We start from the raw sequence: 23362 nt of genomic DNA, 5'->3' as shown, positions 1-23362 counted from the left end.
AAACACATAAGGATATAGCAGCTACTGATTCAGCAGGTGTTACACAAGAACCACCTGCTGATAAACAGGAAACGGGTAATCAACATACAGCTGAAACAGTCACTGTCTCAGCAAGTGTCACACAAGAACCACTTGTTGATGACCAGGAACAGGAAACTGAACAAGACCTAACTATTATTGACTCAATAGCTGATACACAAGAACCAGCTACTAGTCCAGCAGGTGTTACACAAGAACCACCTGCCAATGAGCAAAGAATTGATACCCAGGATACTGCTGCTATGGAAGAACTGGTCACTCAGTTGCTCGGTATGCAGAATTTGCATGTCCAGGAGGATATAGCCGTTACAAAACCAGCCGATGGCCCAACAGTTGTCACACAAGAACCACCTGCTGATGAAGCTGCCATCAAACAACCATCCTCCCATCCACCTGAACTAACCACGGAGACTGCAATTGTTACAGAAGGCCCAGTCACTATAGCTTCCCTTCAACAGGAGAATGAGTTTCTGAAAGCCGAGATTGAGGCCTATAAGCAGGAGTTAATAATAGCAAGGGAAGCTTATGAAAAAGAACTTAATCTGTATACTTTGGCCCAGGTAGCATCTGCAGCCGAGAAAAGTGCGGATAAGGATCGGTATGAGGAATACATGTGCAGCCAATGTGGTGATCTTTATTCTCGAGCTGGTTATAAGATAGTTGAAGTTCCATTGTCTGGACCTACTCCTGCAGTTACTCCTGTTATAGTTAAAAAGGAACGCCCTGCTGTTACACAAGAACCAGCAGGGCCTTCAAAGATTTCTGAAGAAGAAGAGAAACTGCAAGTACCCCGGCCTACCCCAGTTGTCAAAGTTGAGAATTCTGTACCAAAGTCTGTGAAGACGGTATTTATCCAGACTGAGCCTCTTGATGCACAAACTGTCTTTACTCAAACTTTAAGCATTCAAGAACTTAGTGATATGTGGAAGAAAGAGTATGCCTTGTCACAAGGACGGGCATTTCAGGCACAGAAATCAGTATGGCAGAACCATGCATATAGGAATTGGGAAGTCTTGGAACAATTCCACGCACAGCAGAAGGAAAATAAAAAGTTAAAGACTAGGCTATCTCTTATCTTTGAATTATTTCAAAGACTTTTGGCTACAAGAAAACCATCTTTTAATTACTCTGTGTTCCTAGAGATAAAAGATGTTAGAGATGGACGACCTCATGAAGTGACTACACCCCAGCAATTCATCAAAACTTTTGCAGCAGTGTCAGTCAACGAACAGAACCTCCTATGTGAACTTTATCTCCATAATGAGGCTATGCCGGAAGATAGGAAGTTTAATTTGATTCCTATTGCTGGTGACATTCAGATCAGAGCCTTGGTTTCTTTTATGGCTAATCAGCTCACATGGCAAAACGCTTTTCTTTCAGCAAAACATAACGAAGAAAATCGCCTTCTGTGGATTCGAGCTGAACCACAGAACGTTGCTATTTTTATTGTTGAACATCATAGGATTATAAAAGAACCATGAATGACTGAGCATATCAGGGAATTACAGGTAGCAGTGTTAGAAGAATGTCAGCAGTATATCAAGAAGAAAGGGTCTCTTTCCATGCAGGCAAACAATTTGTTCTGGGAACATTGCCCTAAGGAAAGAAGGGAATACCATCCTTTTAACCCTCTCAATCTTCATGTAGTTATTTCACATGTGCCTAATTATGTTAAATGTATTCAGCAATGTGGAAACAAATGGTTGGGTTATCATTTTCACTTTCCCCTTCTCTGGTTACCTGTACAGCAATATAAGGCCTACTTCAAGGTGCCCAAGAAGGAGGAGCTTGCAGCGTGGCAGAGATTACAGAGTGTCCAAGGTTTCAAAAATCTGACTGATAGCACCTTTTATACTTACTGTATAAGTAATTTGCACTATACATCCCAATATTCTGATTCAGATTCAGAGTAAAGGTTGCATGGGGACATGCAACTGCTTCAGTTGGGGGGGATGTTAGGACCTCATATTGTCCCTTTTTGACCATATATTTTGCTATGATACCATCCCTTTCAAACTTATATTTAAAAGCCTTTGTTAAGTAATTTGACCCAATTATCTCTAAGGTATGTAATTATTCTTCTCATCACTATACATTTAATTATTTAGCATATAATCACGACATCTTCATAGTTAATCTTTGAATTATTAAGTGTTAAACAGTTAAAGGATGATGTGCAGTCTGTGATGCTGAAACAGCCGGAAGACTATTTTTGTAGTTGCTGAAACAACAGGAACGGCATGCGGATCACGATGCTGAAACAATTGAGATCCGCATTCTAAATATGACAGCAGCAAAGGAATCGGGACTGATCACCAAAGAAGCTGTTACACGGGATGTAACGCTTATATCTAAAGACAACATTACTGTAACAGCATTTCATTGACAGGGAATTGACTTCCCTATTTTTGTATAATGGGTTAGAACAATGTAAATATTTTGTAATAGATGTCTCCTCTATATAAAGAGGAGACATCTACATTAGAGGGGGACCGATTTTGGGAAAAAAAAGGCTTAGCTGAAGGAACAGGACTGGAACTCTTTTCTGTAATATGACATATTGATGGATGAATAAAGTTTCGTTTTGAGCATCTCTTTCTAGTTCTTGTTTCCTGGGGAATCTTGTGAGAAGGACAGGGCCCACCTTCATCACAAGATTCACCCATTACATTTCCGCAGTGTGTTAAGTGTGCCTTTTATTCATGCCTTGTTAACAGTACTGTTTGCTGAACATTGTTTATAATACCTTTTGCTGAACTCTGTTTCTGTTAATTGTTATATGAGTGTTTCACCGGTGATTAAGTTACAGAGTGAATTGGCAAGCTGAATTAATCAGAGGCAGGTGCTGGAGATTCCCGCTCTGGGGGATAGGGTCCTGACTCTCTGTTACAGCACAGCCATTGTTTTCTTTTGCAGATTGATTCTTTCCATTTCTTTATTAGAATTAAGCATTTTTCTGATAGCCATCTGCAACAGAGTGTAATTGCTGTAATGCAGAGTGGAGCTTCAGTTTGTTAATTTAAGGCGTGATTTGTTTATACTATAACTTCTGTCACTTTTAAAATTGAGTACATATAGTACGCAGTTGCCTTTGAAATAACAAGACTTCCCTGGGTTGACAATTAATGTCGCACTTTGTTGCTTAATTCAATAAGCAATTAAAGTGACCAACACCAAGTAGCAGCATTGGGCTCCCCGCTGGCAGTAATTATGGGTGGTAGCTTGGGCTCCCCTCTAATGTCAAATTCTTCTTCTTTTATATTTAAGAGTGTTCAGTATATGAGAAGAGATGAGCAAGGATGAGCATATATCAGCAAAGATGAGCAAGGATGCGTAAATATGAGAAGAGATGAGCAAGGATGAGCAAATATGAGTAGAGATGAGCAGGGATGAGCAGATATGAGAGAAGATGACATTTGTTGATGAGATAGTTGTGACTGGACATATGTTGCAGTCGGTAATTTCTCCCTAGCTGAGAGGGACTATTAATTTGGTAGCTCAGAGACAAATTCCCTGCTTTGGATAGACTTCCTCATCAAGAAATACCCCTCCTAGCCCTTGGAAGAATTTAATTTGGTTAAGGAAAAATATAATCTTATTATGGAAACCCACATGTGCACAAAAGGATAGGTTGACCCTAAAAGGAAATTGAACACCCTTGGATGGCTGTAAATACAAATCAAGTGGCCCTCATTTGGAGGTCATCATCAAGCATTTTTATTCTTCTCTCTTATTTGGTTTGGCTCGAATAGGTATGAAGTTGGTTCACGAAGATTGGTTCATACAAGCCTGATATTGTTGGGTCTGAAGCTTGCATGTGCAGGTTAGGGTTTTTGATTCGCAGCCGCAAGGTTGGAAAAAGAAATGTTTCATAGTAGTCACATGCACAAAAGACTCTCCATGTAGCCAAAACACTTAGGTCGCACACAGGAGCACTTGCTCTGTGTGGCCGAGACCTAGGGTTTTAGGTGACAGTTGACTGCAGATTCTGACAATTGACCAAAAATGTTAACAGTTAATCGTAGGATTATGAATCATGATTTTGATTAGTATGGTTGGGTTCATCTCTAAGATATTGTTTGGTTGGTTTTGTTGGATATTTTTGTGATTGAAGAAACTAGAATCTTGTACTCTCTCTTTGTTGAACATTTTATGACAATATAATAAAAATAATAATTTGAAAGGGTTTTCCCCCTTGCAAGTTTTTCCTTTGTCTCTGACAAATCCTAGTGTCTCTATGTGTGAATGCTTTTCTTCTATTGTTCCTTTATGTTCCACTGCATTGATGATGATATTTTTCTTTCTATGTAATTTCATATATTGCTAATGATGTTATGATGTTATGGGGTGAATTCAATATGTAAATGATGAAATGTAATTATCTAAAGCCAAGAACAATATAGCCATAAGAAAAATTAACATGAAGTTTTGGAGTTGTTTTTAGGCCATAACAACATTTTGGTTAGAAATATGCAAACGAGAGGCCAGTGAATCTTCCATTTGCAATCAAAAGTTGTTTTCCTCGGATAGATATTTCTAACAAGGTATCGTGCACACCAAATGAGGATCGTATGCCAAAGCTAAGAACCTGGGAAGTTGACATTCCAAATTAGTGACCACAATGGGGCCCACAAACTTTTGGTGCTTCATCTCCTAGGGTTAGATTTTTGGATGTTTAGGGTTTTCCATTGTTTCTCAATAATAAAAAGGCCTTCGAGCCTCATTGAAACCGGTTCAGAAGGTATCTAGTTGTCACATCTCTTCTCAAAGATAAGCTACCATTGCCTCAGCTAGTTTGTTTCTCTTATGTATGTAATTAGTTTTTCAGCAGTTGTTATTTATTAATTAAAGTTTTGTTTCATTGTATATCTATGTTTTGGTTTGAATTTATTTTCATTTTATTCCTTCAGAAATTTGTATTAGTTGTATCATATCGGTATACTCTTTCTCTATTTTTTTGTGCATGCCCCCACAAGGTCAAGGTATAAGGAATTGGGAGTTGAACTGGTTGAACCCTTACAAGACTGGCCTTGCCGACCCTGACGGCCTCCCATGGTGAAAGAAGATAAAGACGAGGGAGTAGAATATCCTTTCAAAAAATTTCTCGAAGAAGCCCTCAAGCGATGAATGAATGAAATGAAATACAAATTCAACCAAAACAGAGAGATATGGTGAAATATAACTTCAATTAATAAATAAAAACTACTGAAAAATTGTTTACCTACATAAGAGAAACAAACTAAGTCAGGCAATGGTATCTTATCTCTTAGAAGAGATGTAATAGCCACATGCCTTTTGAACAATGAGGCTCAAAGGCCTTTTTATTATTGAGAAACAATAGAAAACCCTAAACATCAAAAAACCTACCATAGGAGATGAAGCACCAAAATTTTGTGGGCCTCATTGGGGTTAGTTGGAACGTCAACTTCGCAGGGTTGTAGTTTTGGCATACAGTCTTTGTTTGGCATGCAAGATACCTAGTTAGAAATACCTATCCAACGACAACAAATTTTGATTGAAAATGAAAGAGTCATTAACCTATTGTTTGCTCATTTCTCATAAAAATGTCATCAAGGGCCTCAAAATGACTCGAAAAGTTCAAGACCCAAAATATTGCCAAGAATAGAAAATTGTTGAAATAGGAAACTGTGCTGGAAATTAGAAAAATAAAAGGAAATAGTGTTGGGGGTCCAAGTGGAATAGGTGGTCAGCCACCAATATCCACCTAGATCAATCCTCCCTCTTTACGAAGCAATGGTCCCTATTATGTTGAGTGCCTCAATGAGATGGGGAAACTTCTGTTGTACTTGGTCCCTAGTGAGCCATTTGTATTGGTGCAGGAGTTGGCCAGCTGCGACAATTCAATATAGCTGGATCCTCTATTGGAAATTGTTTTTGATTTGTGTATCCATGATCCGATCAATTATGGCATGTTCAATGTAGTTTGGTTTGAGCTATGTTTGTGTCAGTTGCTCAACAATGTTTGATGTGTCCAGCAATGGTGGAAAGTATGGTCGAAGGCAGTCCACATTGAATACAGGTTGCAAGCCAAGGAATGGGGGGATACTGAGCTCGAAATAATTGTATCCCATAGCCTTGGTGATGGTGTAAGGCCCATATCAGAGTGGTCAAATCTTCCAATGGGCTTTGGCAAACTGTTCTTTCTACAAATACAACCAAACTTTGTCGCCCACCTGAAACTTGTGTGGCACCCAATTTTGATCATGTTGTTGTTTGTACTTAGCATTAGCTTTATCCAAGATATCATGAACCTACTGTTGGATGTGATAAATTTGTTCAATAAACCTGGTGGCTTTATCAACTTTGGACTGAACATGGGAATATTCTTCCTATATAGTTACAAGAGGCAGTGCAACATCCATGGGACATAATGGTTGAAATCTAAAGCCCACTTGAAAGGGGTTGCAGCCAATCAAGATATGGAGAGAATTTTTATAAAAAAATTGCATATAGGGAACACTCTCACCCCATGTGCATGGATGTTTAGAGTTGTATAAGTGTATTATGTGCACAATCATCTTGTTGCCGACCTTTGTTTGGCCATCAATCTGTGGGTGGAATGCAGTCGACTTGGTGAGCTTGGTGTCCAACAGTGACCAAAGGCTCAACTAGAACGCGCTTAGGAACCTGCTATCCTGATCTAATATAATGGTATATGGGATCCCAAAATTTACACACACTCGTTCAAAGAAGAGTTTGGCAGTGGCTTCTATTATGATACTCTTCTTACAGGAAGCCAATATGGCCATATTAGAAAATCTTTGATGACCACAAATACATAGTCATTTCCATGCTTGGTAGAAGGAATTCTAGACATATAGTCCATGGAAATGGATTCCCAGAGTTGTTTAGGAGTAGGCAGAGGAGTATACAGGCCTTAATTCTTAATGGTTGTCTTGGCGATGGCATAGGCATTGTAGGATCTGATATATTTTCCAACATCATGTCGAAGGTTTGGCTAAATAAAAATACTTCTAGAAATATTTCCATTGTCTTCTCTACTCCAAATTGTCCTACAACCCAATGGTAGTTTGCCTCCCAAATCATCTTGGAATGATCACTTGAAGGAACACAAAGGTGTCTCAAGTGGCATAACAGTGCATCCTGTAGGTGGAAGTTTGGAACTTGCTTGCCATACATCAGCACCTGGTATGTGGTTGCGAATTCTGGATCAAATTTGTAAAGTTGTAGCTATCCAGAAGTCTCGTGCCCACAAAAGTCAAGAATAGTAGCCAACTCCAGAGCCAATGGCCGACTCATGCAATCTTCAACATTATTGGTGTTTCCCTTCTTGTACTTAATGTTCAAATGAAATTGTTGCAGATTTGTGGACCATTTATGATGGTGATCATTCGACAACTTCCCTTGTGTCTGTATAAACTTAAGAGTTTGATCATCTATGTGGATGATCATCTCCTTCCCCATAATGTAATTTTCCACTATCAAAAAGCATGCATGATGGAATACATCTCTTTATCGCAGGTGAGGTTATTTGGAACATCAACTTCCTAGGGTCGTAGCTTTGGCATACTATCTCCATTTAGAGTGAATGGTACCTCGTTAGAAATCTCTATATGAGGAAAACAACTTTCAACTACAAACAAAAGATTCGTTGGCTTTCGATTTTCCCATTTCTCAAAAAAATCCATTTAGTGCCTCAAAATGGCTTTGGAATTTTAGGACCCAAAAATTTGCCAAAAATAGAAAATTGCAAAAATCGGAAATTGTGCTCGAAATTTAGAAACTGAAAGGAAAAAGTGTTGGGGGTCCGAGTGGAATAGGTGCATGGCCACCAATATCCACTACACCATGACCACAGCCATACACCATCAGATGGCTTCACCAAGGACAAGATCTTTGTGTCATCCTCCAATGTCACCTTTAAATCCAAGGAGGGCCTTTTTGAATGGTTGGTCATGCCTTTCTGGTTGAAAAAATCCCCTGAAAAATTTATGAAGTTGATGGATGACATCTTGTATCCATTCACCAACTTGTTCATGGTTATATATCTCGACGACATCCTCATATTCAACAATATTTGGGAAGAGCACTTACAACGACAACACAAATTATGTGCCAACTTGGAGAAATGTTAGGTCCCTAAACTACTAGTGTAGCCCCTTATTGTTATTGTTAGTGTAATCCCCTTATTTTTATTGTTTTTCCCATGTAGTTTCCATATTGTTATTATGGTGCCCCATAGAAGCCCACTATTTTTATTGTTGTGCCCTTACGTTATTATTGTTATGTAGGCTTTGATTATATTGTGACCCCTTAGACTCCTATATATAGAAAGGAGGTGTTATCATTTGTATCATCGAATAATTGTTAATTTATGTAATGTAAAGGGGGTTTTCCCCTCTAAGATGCTAATTTTTAAGTCATTGATCTATCTTTTCTTCTACTTTGTGAGCTGGTTGCATAACATTTGATATCAGAGGTTTGGATTCTAGGGTTTTGCCACTACAAACAAGATATTCTGGCATTTTCGTTATAACTTTTTTCCTACAGAGGTTAAGAAGATAAAATTATTATCAAAAAGAGCCAAAATCCTGATGAACTTCATGTAAAAAATTCAAATCTTGATTCGCTATATTTTTAAAGATATGGTCCAAAGAGGTTAGGGTTTTTGCATGCTCCATAATTTCGTCTCAAATAGGTGACCTTGGTAAAATCGTCATATATTCCTCTACAAGCATTGGATTTGAATTTCGTAAATAGTGGTAGAAATTTCATAGAATTTAGTATCTTTTGTATCATTTTCATGGCCGAAGGGTGAAACATTGACACGTGGCACTCCGTACAAGTTCGCCTTACTGAACCAGTCCATAATCAGGTCATCGTTTGAGATTGGACATAACTTTAGCTTAAAGCATTCAAATTGGATCTAACTTGAGGAATTGGAAACAAAGCACGGAGGGATATGACAGGACCAAATTTTAGACCTTAGAGATCCTAATTTATAGAGATACAATAGATTCAATATCGAGCTCCTACAAAGCAAGAAAAAGGTGTGTATTTTTTTAAAATTTGCATAATTTTTGTTTGGAAAATCAGTTTGAAGTGATTCAAGGGGAATAGTGAAGCATAAATATCATTGTTCGATTCCAAAATGACTCAAAGAAAGAAAATGGAAACGCCTAGTAAGAAAATATAAATCTCTACTATGACGCGTGAAGAAGAGGAAGAAATGCAACATGATATATCAAAATTATGAGACCAAGTACAACAAATTTCACTCTCGCAAAGAGTAACCAAAAATGAAATGGAAGCTAAGATGGATGGTTTTAAGAATGGTTTAAAATCAGACATGGAAGTTTTGAAGGATGGATTAAAAGTAGACATGGAAGGTTTGAAGGATGGTTTAAAAGCAGACATGGAAGGTTTGAAAGAAGGTTTGACAAAGTTGCTACAAGAAATGTTTCCTAATGGCGAAAAGACATTAGACGAAACTCATGATGATAACAAAATAAATGTTAATCATAATTTCATAGACTCTAACATTGGATTGAAGACCCACCATATTCCAAATATCGATATGAGGAATTTTGATGGCAAGGATCCAGTAACATGGATACTACAAATGGAGCAATATTTTGATCTTCATAATGTGCAACACACAAAAGGTACCCATTGCAACTTTATATTTAGAACCCAATCAATTTGTATGGTATCTATGGATTTTTTTCTCATAAACCACTTGTCACTTGGTCAATTTTTACAGAGGAATTTATAGCACATTATGAGGATACAAAGAGCAACACCTTCTTTAGCTAATTGATAAATCTCAAACAAAAAGGTTCAATGGTGGATAACATTGAAGACTTCCAAAAATTAAATATAAGGGTAAATTATATTCCAAAGGAACATAGGATCGATGTCTTCATAGGGACTTTAAAGGATAACATCCAACATGAGGTTCTCCTTTGGGAACCTGATTCATTGGAGAAGGCATTCAGGGTGGCAAGAAAAGTTGAAAGAAAAATTATGGCAACAAGGAAGTCTACCACTTACAACTATAAATATGGAAGTGTTGTTGCTCCTAGCCTTCCACGACCTACAAGGTTGACACCACAAAAATTCAAAGAAAAATGACAAAATTGGCTTTGTTACAGTTGTGATATAAAATACACTAAAGGTCATAAGTGTGCTGAGAAGAAATTATTTTACATAGATTTTGAAGAGGAGGAAGAAAAGGAACAAGAAACATCAAAAGAAGATGATATACACTAAGAACCAACCCTAGAGAAATAAGAAATGAATCTAACCATATCTTGTAATTCATTGGCAGGAATTACCACTCTCAAACTCTCAAGATAGAAGAACATATGAATAAGAAAAAGGTAATAGTGTTGATTAATTCAGGTAGTACCCATAACTTTATTCATTGTAAGGTAGCCAAGGAATTGAATTGCTTCCTATATCCAACACCAAAGTGTCAAGTGATGGTTGCAAATGGAGGAACTATAAATTTCTTTGGAAAGTGCCATAATATCAAGCTAACCATGGGGTAATATGTATTAAGTAGTCCAATGCTTTCCATTCCAATGGGTGGTGTTGATGTTGTACTAGGAATCCAATGGTTACGATCTTTGGGTACGATATATTAATTTTCAAGAATTTTTCTTGAATTTTTTTGGGAAGGAAAGTTGAATTAATGGCTATCAAGGGAAATCATGAAATATAATCAAATTCAATGGCATGAAAAGCTTATAAAGAAAGAATAATGGGGCGTAATTTCACAATTATGCTCACTAGAGATTCAAACATCAAAATCATATATTTCTCCAGATCTCCAAAAAGTCTTGGAAAATCATTCCAAGGCATTTAAAACTCCCAAAGGCCTCCCACCCATTCATGATCATGATCATGCTATTCATTTGGTTCCAAAAAGTGTTCCTCCAAACATCAGGCCTTACAGATATCCCTATGACCAAAAAAGTTAAATTGAATGTATGGTTGCAGAAATGCTAGAGGACGGTATAATTCAACTAGTCAAAGTTATTTATTTGCTCCAGTAGTATTGATGCATAAGAAGGATGGATCATGGCACATGCCTCTGGATTATAGGGAGATCAACAAGCTCACTATTAAAGATAAATTTCCCATGCCTGCCATTGATGAATTGTTGCATGAATTACATGGAGCAATTTACTTCACCAAGTTGGATCTTTGTTTGGGATATCATCAAATTATAATAAAGATTGAAGATACTTTTAAAACAACATTTATAACTCATGAGGGTCATTATTAATTTTTAGTCATGACTTTTGGCCTTACCAATGCACCTAATACATTTCAAGGTTTAATGAATTCCATTTTCAACCCTTCCTTAGAAAATTTGTGTTAGTATTTTTTGATGATATACTAATCTACAGCAAGTCTTGGAAGGATCATCTTCAACATGTTGACAGGGTGCTCAAACTATTGGGGGAGAAACAATTATATGCAAAAACCTCCAAATGTTTCTTTGGAGTACAAGAAGCGGAATATCTGGGTCAAATTATATCTCATGAGGTGTTAAGGTAGACCCTAACAAAATTAAATCCAATAAGGAATGGAAAATCCCCATAACCATAAATCATCTTAGAGGATTTCTCGTTTTGGCAAGGTATTATGGAAAGTTTGTTAAGAATTATGGGAGAAGAGCGGGACCTCTAACAACATTACTGAAGAAAGATGCATTTTCTTGGACTCTAGAAGCAATTAAGGCCTTTGAACATCTTAAAGAGGAAATTTTCCAAGCACCAGTCTTAGCTACACCATACTTCACAAAAACCTTTATTGTGGAATGTGATGCCTTAGGAAATGGAATTGGTGTTGTTTCAATGCAAGAAGGAAGACCCATTGGTTTTGAAATTCATCCAATCAAAGGAAATTATTTACACAAACCTATTTATGAGAAGGAAATGTTGGCAATAATACATGTACCAAAGAATGGCGACCTAACCTAATGGGAAGACACTTCAAGGTAAAAACAAATCATAATAGTATTAAATACTTTTTGGCATAAATATTATCTTTAGAAGAGCAGCAAAATGGGTCACAAAGATGTTAGGTTATGACTTTGAAATCATCTACAAAAAAGGGAAGCAAAATGTTGTTGCAAATGCACTCTCAAGAAAGGATGAGGATGTAGAAGGATTGCTTTGTGCCATTTCTATTATCCAACCATATTGGATAATCGAAGCAATGGATGAATGGAAGAATGACGAAGAAGTGTGGGTTCTCATTAAAAATTTGTAGCAAGATCCCACTACATATGATACATTTAGCTGGAAAAATGATTCATTATGGTATAGATATTTATTATATCTTTGTAATAATTCCCAACTCAAACAAAATATTCTTTTGGAATTGCGCACCTCTCCCTTAGGAGGGCACTCAAAATTTTTAAAAATTTACCACATGGTCAAGAAGGAATTTTTTTAGGAGGGCCTTAAACATGATATTCAAAAGTTTGTGGCAGAGTGTTTGGTTTGCCAAAAAAATAAAGGTTAGACAATTAAGACCCCTGGTCTGTTACAACCTTTAGTCATTCCAATTCAATGTTGGTCGAAGGTTTCAATGGATTTTATCACGTGTTTACCCAAGTCCGAAGGAAAGAGTGTCATCATTGTGGTAGGTGGTAGACTTATCAAGGATGCACACTTTTGTGCATTATCTGATCCTTTTAAAGTTAGTATAGTTTCCACTGCATTTATGGAAACAATTCAAAAGCTACATGGAAACCCAAATATTATTGTAAGCGACAGAGATCCCATTTTCACTGGAAATTTTAGGATGGAATTATTTTCTTATATGGATACTCAATTAGATCATAGCTCATCTTATCGTCCTCAATCTGATGGGAAAACTGAGATAGTGAACAAATGTTTGGAAGGATACCTTCGTTTCTTTGTATCTGATAAACCAACACAATGGGTCAAGCAGTTACCTCTAGATGAATAATGGTATAACACTTCCTTCCATATTGCAGCAAAAATGACCCCATTTATGGCACTTTATGGATATCATCCACCATCCATCACATCATCTTTAAGAGAAAATTCTAAGGTTCAAGCAGTGGAAGATCACATTGAGCATCAGCAACAAGTTCTCCAACTCTTAAAGGATAACCTCACTTTGGCGTAGAATTGATTGAAACAACAAGAATATCAGCATTACAGCGAAAGAAGTTTTGATGTAGGCGAATGGCTATTTTTACGGCTACAACCATACAAACAAATGTCCCTCAAGCACGCTAATAAGGATAATAAATTATCACCAAATTACTATGGTCCTTACAAGGTGTTGCAAAAGATTGGTACTATGGCATACAAATTGGAGCTTCATGCATCTTCTCGAGTGCACCCAGTTTTCCATGTTTCATGCTTAAATAAGGTTATAGGTGACAAGCTCCCAATTCAATCGATATTGCCAAAAATTGACAAGGAAGGAAAAATCATATTGGAACCTAAAGAAGTCACAAAAATAAGAACCTGATAGCTACGAAATCGATCAATTTTAGAGTATCTCATCAAGTGAAAGAACTTATCCGTTGAACATTCCACATGGGAGGATGAGAATTTTATACAAAAGCATCAAGAACTACTCAAGAGTTGAGGACAACACTTTTTTGAAAGAGACGGGCATGTTAGGTCCCTATAATACTAGTGTAGCCCCTTATTGTTATTGTTAGTGTAGCCTGCTTATTGTTATTGTTGTGCCCATGTAGTCCCCATATTGTTATTATGGTGCCATGTATAAGCCCACTATTGTTATTATGGTGCCCCGTAGAAGCCCACTATTGTTAATGATGTGCCCTTACATTATTATTGTTATGTAGGCTCTAATTATATTGTGACCCATTAGACTCATATATATTGAAAGGAGGTCTTGTCATTTTTATCATCCAAGAATTCTTCATTATGTAATGTAAAGGAGGTTTCCCCCTCGAAGATGCTAATTTTTAAGTCATTGATCTATATTTCCTTCTATTTTTTGAGCTAGTTTCATAACAAGAAATGCATCTTTGGCATGAACCAACTCCAATATCTAGGTTACATCATTGATGAGAAAGGTGTGCATGTGGATCCAGCTAAGATCCAAATCATTTGGGAATGGCTAGCCCCAACCACTCTAACAAAGTTTCGTAACTTTTTAGGCCTTGCTAATTTCTATCAAATATTTGCATTGGGATTCTCTCATATCACTTGGCCTCTTATTCAAGTCACCAAGGGAGGAGAAAAAGAAAAAAAAATTGGTTTGAGCCCCAATAAAAGGCGTTCGTTGAGTTAAAGCACCACCTTTGCTTTGCACTAGTATTACATTTCCAGACCTGCAACAACCATTTGAAATTGAGACAGGTGCCTCTAAATATGTTATTGGTGCAGTTCTCACCCAGCAAGGGCATCCAGTGGCCTATCATAGTGAGACACTCTCAAATATAATTCAAAAATACCCCACATACGATAAATATATGTATTCCATCATGCAGGCTTGCTGATAGTGGAAACATTACATTCTGGGGAAGGAGATGATCATCCACACAAATCACATTAGGGGGATTTTGAGGTCTAAAATGGGCCTCCTAAGAAAAATGTACAAAAAAAGTAAACTTTATAAGAACCAATAGGATTCAAGATGATGATGTCAACCATGGGGGATGATTCACCATTTTTGGAGTAAAAAGCTAAAAAGATTAAAAATAAATAAAATAATAAAACTACTTTTTCAATTCATATTTTCAACTTATTTCCCTAAGGTTTTACTCAAATTTCATGCGGGAGTACTCATTAGATGAAAAAATTAATTCCTCGTCCAAGGCATACCCATGTTGCATACTTTTGATGGACCCTGCTACACGAAAAATGAGAAATACATGAAAAAATGTGATTGCAATCACATTTTTCATGTATTTCTCATTTTTCGTGTAGTAGGATCCATCAAAAGTCTGCTACATGGGTACTCCTTGGATGAGGAATCAAATTTTCCATCCAACGAGTGTTACCACTCAAAATTTGAGTAAACCCATAGGGAGATAAGTTGAAAATACATATTGAAAAAATAGTTTTTCCTTTTTTCCCTCTAAATTTTGATGATGTAATCTAATCTTATTTTATTATTTCCACTATTATTTTATAATTTCCTTAGAAGGCCCATTTTAGACCTAAAAATTCCCCTAATTCTAAACTCATCAGTTTATACAAACACATGGGAAGTTACAAAAAGATCACCATCATAAATGGTCCACATCTCTGCAACAGTTTCATCTGAACATTAAGTACAAGAACGGAAGCACCAATAATGTTGCAAATTACATCAATCGGCCACTAGTTGTGGAACTGACCATTTTTCTTGACTCTTGTGGTCATGACACTTCTAGATGGTCACATCTTTATAAAAATGATCTATAATTTTCCACCAGATACCAGATGTTGATGGATGGCAAGCAAGTTTCGGACTTCCACCTCAAGGATGCATTGTTATGCCACCTAGGACACCTTTTTGTTCCTTCAAGAAAGTGTGCCAAGATGATTTGGGAGGCACACTATAGTCAGATTGAAGGACACTCTTGTGTAGAGAAGATAATGGAAGTATTGTATAAGTATTTTTATTGGCCAAATTTCCGACAAGATGTTGGAAAACATATCAGATCCTACACTACATGTGTCATTGTCAAGCCAACTATTAAGAATCAAGGCATGTGTACTCCTCTACCTACTCCTATATAGCACTGGGAATCCATCTCCATGGACTATATGTTTTTCCTTCCTTCTGCCAAGCATGGCAAATACTGTGCATCTGTGGTATTCAATAGATTTTCTAAGATGGCCACATTGGATGCCTGCAAGAAGAGTATCACAGCAGAACCCACTACCAAACTCTTTTTTGCATGAGTGTGGGTAAATTTCAGGATCGCGCTGAGCATTATATCATATGGGGATAGAAGGTTCCTAAGTGCATTGTGTTCAAGCTTGTGGTCACTGTTAGACACCAAGCTCACCAAGTTAACTGCATTCAACCCCCAAAACTGATGGCCAAACAGAGGTCGTCAATAGGATGATTGTGCACATGCTACACATGTACAACTCTAAGTATTCATTCACATGGGATAATATTCTTCCCTATGTGCAACATAGTTACAACATATCTCTCCATAGCTCGATTGGCCACAGCCCCTTTCAAGTGGGCCTGGGATTTCAACCATTATGTCCCATGGATGTTGCACTGCCTCTAGCAACTACACATGAAGAATCTTCCCATGTTCAGTCTGAAGTTGATAAATCCACTAGGTTTATTGAATGAATTCAACACATTAGCTAGTAGGTTCAAAACATCTTGGATAAATCCAAGTACAAACAATGACAGGATCAACATCACGTGCCACATAAGTTTCATGTGGGCAACAAAGTTTGGTTCCATTTGTAGAAACAATGGCATGTCATAGCCCATTGGAATATTAGACCACTTTGATATGGGCCTTACACCATCACCAAGGTTGTGGGAGACAACACTTTTGAACAAAACATCCCCCCATTCCTTGGCTTGCACCCTATATTCAATGTGGATCGTCTTCAGCCATACTTTCCACCATTGTTAGACACATCAAACATTGTTGAGTAGTTAAAACCAATAGAGCTCAACCGAAACTGCATTGAACATGACACAATTGATCGGATCATGGACACATAGATCAAGAACACTCTTCAATAGAGTATCTAATTATATCAACTTCTCAAAGTTGGTCAACTCCTCCACCAAGGCAAATGGCTCACCAAGGACAAATTTTAGTAGAAGTTTCCCCATCTCATGGAAGCACTCAACACAATGGGGACCATTGCTTCCTAAGGGTGGAGGAATGATCCATGTGAATATTGGTGGCCACCCACCTATTCCAATTGGACCCTAAACATAGTTTCCTTTCATTTTCATAATTTCCAGCACAATTTCCTATTTCAACAGTTTTCTATTTTTGGCAATTTTTTGAGTCCTGAACTTGCGAAGCTTTTTTGAGGCCCTAAATGGTGATTATTTTTAGAAACGGGAAAATGGGAAGGCAATGGCTCTTTTTTTAGTTTTAAGTTGTTTTCCTCGGATATATCTGTAACATTGTCCTCCCACATCTAACCAAGCAACCAACCAGCCGGGGTAAATATGCAATGAGAGGCCACTATGATATGATTTGATCTCCTAAGTCACGTTAAGGAAGTGGAACCGATGGAAACACACCATACAGACATTCAACATTAGCTATAGGACCCTTAGGAACCAATCCAATACTTTAGACAACTTGTCCTTGGGTCCCACTGAGCTTTTGGACAACTTAGGCCTTATTTATTCTCATGTTATAGGCATGACAGCGTCTAGAAACCCAAAGTCGCTCTCACAGGCTTGTCTGCGAGTGACTAGCAACTAAATTTTTCAGTACTATGCCAATGACCTTGGGATTTGAGCCGCTTTTTTAGGCCTATAGCCCAGATCACTGCCTAGAATTGAACCATCTCTTCAAAAGAGTAAAACAACATGAAAATGACAGTATTACTGCAAATACTTGTTTAAGACCTTGACTAGACCCTACTAGCCACGACAGGCATTTCATCAAACATATTGCAAATGTGTAATCTACATGTGTAATTAATAGTTCTGAGCATATGGGTCTCATACTTAGCTGAGAATTTCTAAGAAACATCGATGCCTCAATACATCAACTGTCAATGCATCCAAGGTCATAGATACATTGATCATCCAATTACAAGTAAAAACATGATGAAATCCATACATGGTTGCTGCCATAAAACACATACATAACCAGTATAATAGCAACAGAAATACTCATGAAGGTACAGTCATATAGACCAAATATAATCCATCAAAATTCTCATAGAAATACAAGGAGAAATACCCTTTCATTAATGATGCAAAATCCAAACCTGTGATAGGACTTCCACGTTCCACCTAACCGGAGAATAGCTGAGCCAAATCTCTCTTCAGTCATTCACCCCCATGTCATATTCCAAGCACGAATGTGGGATCTCATAGAACACATCAATCAAAAACCATATAGGGCTTCCAGAGGCCATCCACCTCAACCCATCAAATAGTGATTCCACTTCACGGTCGGACATCACCAAAACCATCATCTGATCGGTCTCTATCCCAGCCTTTTAGGGCTCCAAAGCGTTTGTTCCAACTCGACTCCCAGGACTAGTAACTAAACCCATGATTGTTGTCGAGCTCTAGAGCGTTTGTCCAAACAAGGCTTCTAGGACTAGTAACTCAAACCAAGTTGTTACAGAGCTTCCAGAGTGTTTGTCCAATCAGGGCTTCCGGGATCTAATAACTTAACCCAAGCTAAGGAAACATAAGAACCAACCAAAAAAAACAATGAAAGTAAACCACAATCACCATGGCTATCCAGAAACGAAAAGGCTAGGCAATCCACTGTCAACCCAGGAAATCCTTCATGCCAATGATAGATCACAACCAAGAAACCACATGCATGTGCCATGCATGTCAAAACTAGTGAAGGAAACATACATGCAACTCAGTACCTGCAAGAAGATCTAATGCAGTTACTGATCTCGATGCCTTCTTGTGCTTTCCTACTCTTCCCTTACCTTCTTGCTCCAAAAATCCAAGTATTCCACACCCATCAAGAGTGCTCCAAGAAAAATATAAGTCTCCAAGAGTATGAGAGAGAGAGAGAGAATAATGAGAGAGCTCCAAAACTGAACTGACAAAAGGTTACCAACTGATCCTCATAAGCCTTTTTATGAATGAGGCCTCTATTTTCTTCATTTTCCATTATTTTCCTTCATTTTACTCCTCACATGAAACCTCTGACCTTTCACCTCCCTTTTCTCCTAATTTCCATTAGTTTCATAAATAAATTGCCAAAAATGCCATTTTACCTTTCCAAATCCTTAGCTGTTTCCATTGCCAATTTCCCTAACCATAAACAATCACAAATGATCCTCATCACTAGGACTATGTCCAACATTCAACTTGGAATAAGTGTCCCATCACCTTGGTTATTATTTTTCCTTTATTTACTTTTATTACATGGAATTTTCACCAGGGATGTTACAAAACCCTCCCCCTTGGGGGAACACCATCCTCAGTGTTCAAAAACACCTATAACCATAAAACTGTTGTAGCAAAATATATACTGCCGATGGAGCTTTATAACATAGCTCGATGCAGATTTGCAATGATCGCTCTGCTGAAAAGAAAATCACCATGACAACATAATAACATAACAACATACCACATAATGGAGCTTATAACATAGCTCGTGGAAGTGTTTACATCCATATACATATGTACATAAACCAACAACATCAAAACATATACCAAAGCGTATTCCAAAACACCAAGCCAAAATTGATTTGCCTCAACTAGTAAACAAGGAAGGATACATAGCACACATCTGATCCACCATCTCCCATGTACCTTCATCAGGCCCAAAGTGCTTCCATTGCACCTTAGCTTGCTCGATTTCTCAGTTCCGAAGCATGAGCACCTTTTTTTGCAATACACACTAAGGCTCTGGATGGAATTCTCCATATGGTTCCACCTACAATACCGACCATTCAATCATGTGATCAGCATCCTTAACATACTTCTTAAGCAAAGATACATGGAAAACATCATGGACTTTCACTGTCGGAGGCGGTGCAAGTCGATAAGCTATTGGCCCAATCCTTTCAATGATACTGAAGGGTCCACAAAATTGTGGTTCCATCTTGGCACATGATCCAATCCATAAGGATCTCTTCTTCGAATTGATGCACAAATACACTTGTTCCCCAACCTGGAACTCCTTGAACAACTTGTTCCTATCTACATAACTCTTTTGTCTATCTTTTGTTTCCTTTAGATTCTTCTTGATCACTTGCATTTCCTGTTCCATGTTTGCCAACATATCTAGTCCAATCAATACCCTATTAACCGAATCACTCCAACTGATGGGAGTGTTACAATTATACCCATAGAATGCCTCAAAAGGACTCATTCTCAAATATTCTTGATACCCATTGTTGTACGCGAACTCCACCAGTGGAAGCCTTACTCTTCCCACTTTTGTTTATGATGCATCACATACATCCTCAACATGTCCTCCAATACCCTATTGACCCTATTTGTCTTTCCATCTGTTTGCGAATGATAAGCCATACTAAAGGCCAACTCTGGGCCTAAACCTGTAAATAAATCCTTCTAAAACTTGTAAGTGAACTCTGCATCACTGTCTGACACAATCTTCTTCGAAACACCATGCAATTTGACCACATCTAGGATGAATACCTGTGCTACATCGCTAGCTGAGAATGTAGACTTCACCATAATGAAATGTGAAACCTTCATCAAATTGTCCACAGTAACCATAATGGAATCATGTTGTCTCACGGTCTTCGGAAATCCTGTGATGAATTCCATGGAAATAACTTCCCATTTCCACTCTGGAATCGTAATCGGTTGTAGCAGTCCACCTGCATGCTTACATTCTTCTTTCACTCGCTGACAATGAAAACATCTAGCCACAAACTCTAACACATCCCTCTTCATATTCGTCCAATAGTAAGATCTCTTCACTTTTGTCAGTGTCTTCTAATAACCTGGGTGAGCTAAATAAGGTTTCACATGAAACTCTCTCAAGATCATCTTCATGAGCTCATTGTTGTCCAACACATATATCTTATCTCTAAACCTAACTAATCTATTTGATGTAAGGCAATAATCCACATCCTATGCACCTGCACCTATACCTGTACCTATAATATCACCTATACGTGTACCTATACTAGTAACCTATGCACAATCTCCATATACCTGACATCTTGTTGCCCTGCCTGTAAGATCCTATCTTGTATGGCTGTCCCATAGGAGCTCATAGTTGCCAATTCATTTACCTATACACACCTGTTGAGAGCATTTTCCACCCTGTTCTCTTTACCTTTGATGTACCCGATCTTGAAATCAAACTCGTTGATCATGGCCAACCATCTAGCCTACCTGGCATTTAGATTCGGTTGGTCAAACAAATACCTCAACCCAATGTGATCACTCATAAGTAGGAACCTTTTTCCAAGAAGATAGTGTCTCCACATCTTCAATGTATGTATGATCACTGCTAACTCCAAATCATGAGTCGAGTAGTTCTGATTGTGCTCATTTAGTTTTCGCGACTCATAACATACCACATGTCCATCCTACATAAGGACTCCACCAAGTACTCTCTTGCAAGCATCTGTGCACACTACAAACTCTTTGTTCGAATCTAAAATCTATAGCACTAGTGCATGTGTCAAAAACTGCTTAAGTTTCTCAAAGCTAGCTTCACACTGCTCTGTCCATTTGAACTTCTTACCTTTCCTTTGAAATGATGTGATAGGATAAGAAATCTACGAGAATTTCCTAATGAACCTCCTATAGTAGCCTTCCAAACCCATGAAAGATCTCACCTCATCCACACTCTTAGGAGCTACCCACTCCATGATGGCCCTTATCTTCTTTGGATCTACTGCAATGCCCTCCTTGGAGACAACATGCCCCAAGTAATGTACCTCAATCTGAAAGAAACTACACTTACTAAGCTTAGCATACAACTTATGCTTTCTCAACAAGCTCAACACTATTGCTAAATGTTTGGCATGTTCTTCCTCATCTTTAGAATATACCAGTATATCATCAATGAACACAATAACAAACTTATCCAAATATGGACGCAACACACTATTCATCAAGCACATAAATGTAGTTGGAGCATTAGTTAAGCCAAATGGAACAACAACAAACTCATAATGCCCATACCTAGTCCTGAATGCGGTCTTGTAAATGTCTTCGTCTTTGATGTGTACCTAATGATCTTTGGATCCTTGAATTGCTGTAAAACTGGGTACCTTCTCAAGAAATCCATATCCTCAACTTCCTTACCCTTATCACTACAAATTTGCACTGCAAATAGCTTACACCCTTTCCTGCAACTAGGCTTTGCTTGCATAGTCATCACCATCCTAACTAATGTAGTTTTGTTCTTACCTTGTAAGATTCTCCATTCTCCATTGTCATCAACACACTCAATAGATTTGTCATAACATTATACCTTGGTTCTATGTAGATACAACCAATCCATACCCAACAACATATTGTATGACCCCAATGGTAATACATTCAAATGTGTTGTGGTATGCATACCATTCAAATCAAGTGCACAAGCTCTTACCCAATGATGCACTCGCTTCTTCATATATGTAGCCAACCTCACTAACCAAGACTTGGCATGCAATTCCTTACTCAAGCCTCACTTATCCACCAAATAAGGACTAACATAGCTATAATTAGATCCAGGGTCAATCAAAATAGAAATATCTTGATCACAAATCTTATCGTCCATCTCAATGATAGATTCCATATGATTCGTCTATTTGTTATCCAATGTTGCATAGATACGTGGAATACTCTAACCAACATTCCCAACATTTTGTGCCTCCTTCACATTGTATATCTGAGGTCTACCACACTAATTCTATGGAAAATATCTCCTGCGATGATCCTTGCCACAAATCCAACACTCTATAGGCTTCCAACCTGTCTCCTTTTTCTGTTCTCCTAATCGGAATACCTTTCCTCTATCTAATGCATTAAACTTCTTAGGTGGCACAACATTCTCCTTATTGCTTATATCCTAAGGCCTTGCTCTCTTTTTGTCCCATTTTCCTTTTTTCTTTGCATTACCTCTCCATTCTGGCTTAATCTCAGTTATGTGATTCGATTGCTCATAGCAATGCATTAGCTTTTAGATGGTCTCCTCCAATGATCTAGGCTCATCAAACTCAATTCTATCTTTAAATGCAACCAATAACCCACTAATGAACCTATGAATCTTGGCCTTTTCCTGTGTGAGATAAGGCACATACCTCATTAACTCCAATAACCTATTAGTGTACTCATCATCTATCATGGAACCCCTCTTTAGCTCATAAAATTATTTCTTCCTATCATCAAAGTATCTCTCTAACAAATACTTCTTCTTGAATAGCCGCTCAAACTCACTCCAAGTAAAATCCTTCTCATGAATGCATTTGAAATTCTTCACATCTTCCCACCAAATGTTTGCTTTACCTTTGAGATTGAATGTATCCACTCTAGCTTTCATGTTCTTTGAATAGTCATGCAATCTGAAGAATTTCCTCATGCCAAGCAACCATGCCTCTGCATCCTACGGTTTCTTCATCTCTCCATCAAATGTTGGTCGCTTCACTTTCTTAAACTCATCCGGCAAGTATCCCCTGTCACTCCTCCTGTAAGGATGATACCG

At 37.8% G+C, this 23362-nt stretch overlaps 1 pseudogene; it reads left to right on the top strand.

Annotated features, from left to right (window-relative positions):
- Positions 1-281: 281 nt before the first annotated feature.
- The window catches only part of LOC149218897 (inositol transporter 1-like), a 73713-nt pseudogene continuing 50632 nt past the window's right edge, over positions 282-23362 (top strand).

Source organism: Pinus tabuliformis, chromosome Q (assembly GCF_031772625.1).
Source record: "Pinus tabuliformis cultivar Carrire ecotype Pingquan chromosome Q, CPIR1, whole genome shotgun sequence".
Lineage (NCBI taxonomy): Eukaryota > Viridiplantae > Streptophyta > Pinopsida > Pinales > Pinaceae > Pinus > Pinus tabuliformis.
Note: the sequence above shows the minus strand (reverse complement) of the source record. Positions and strands in the feature narration are given on the sequence as shown.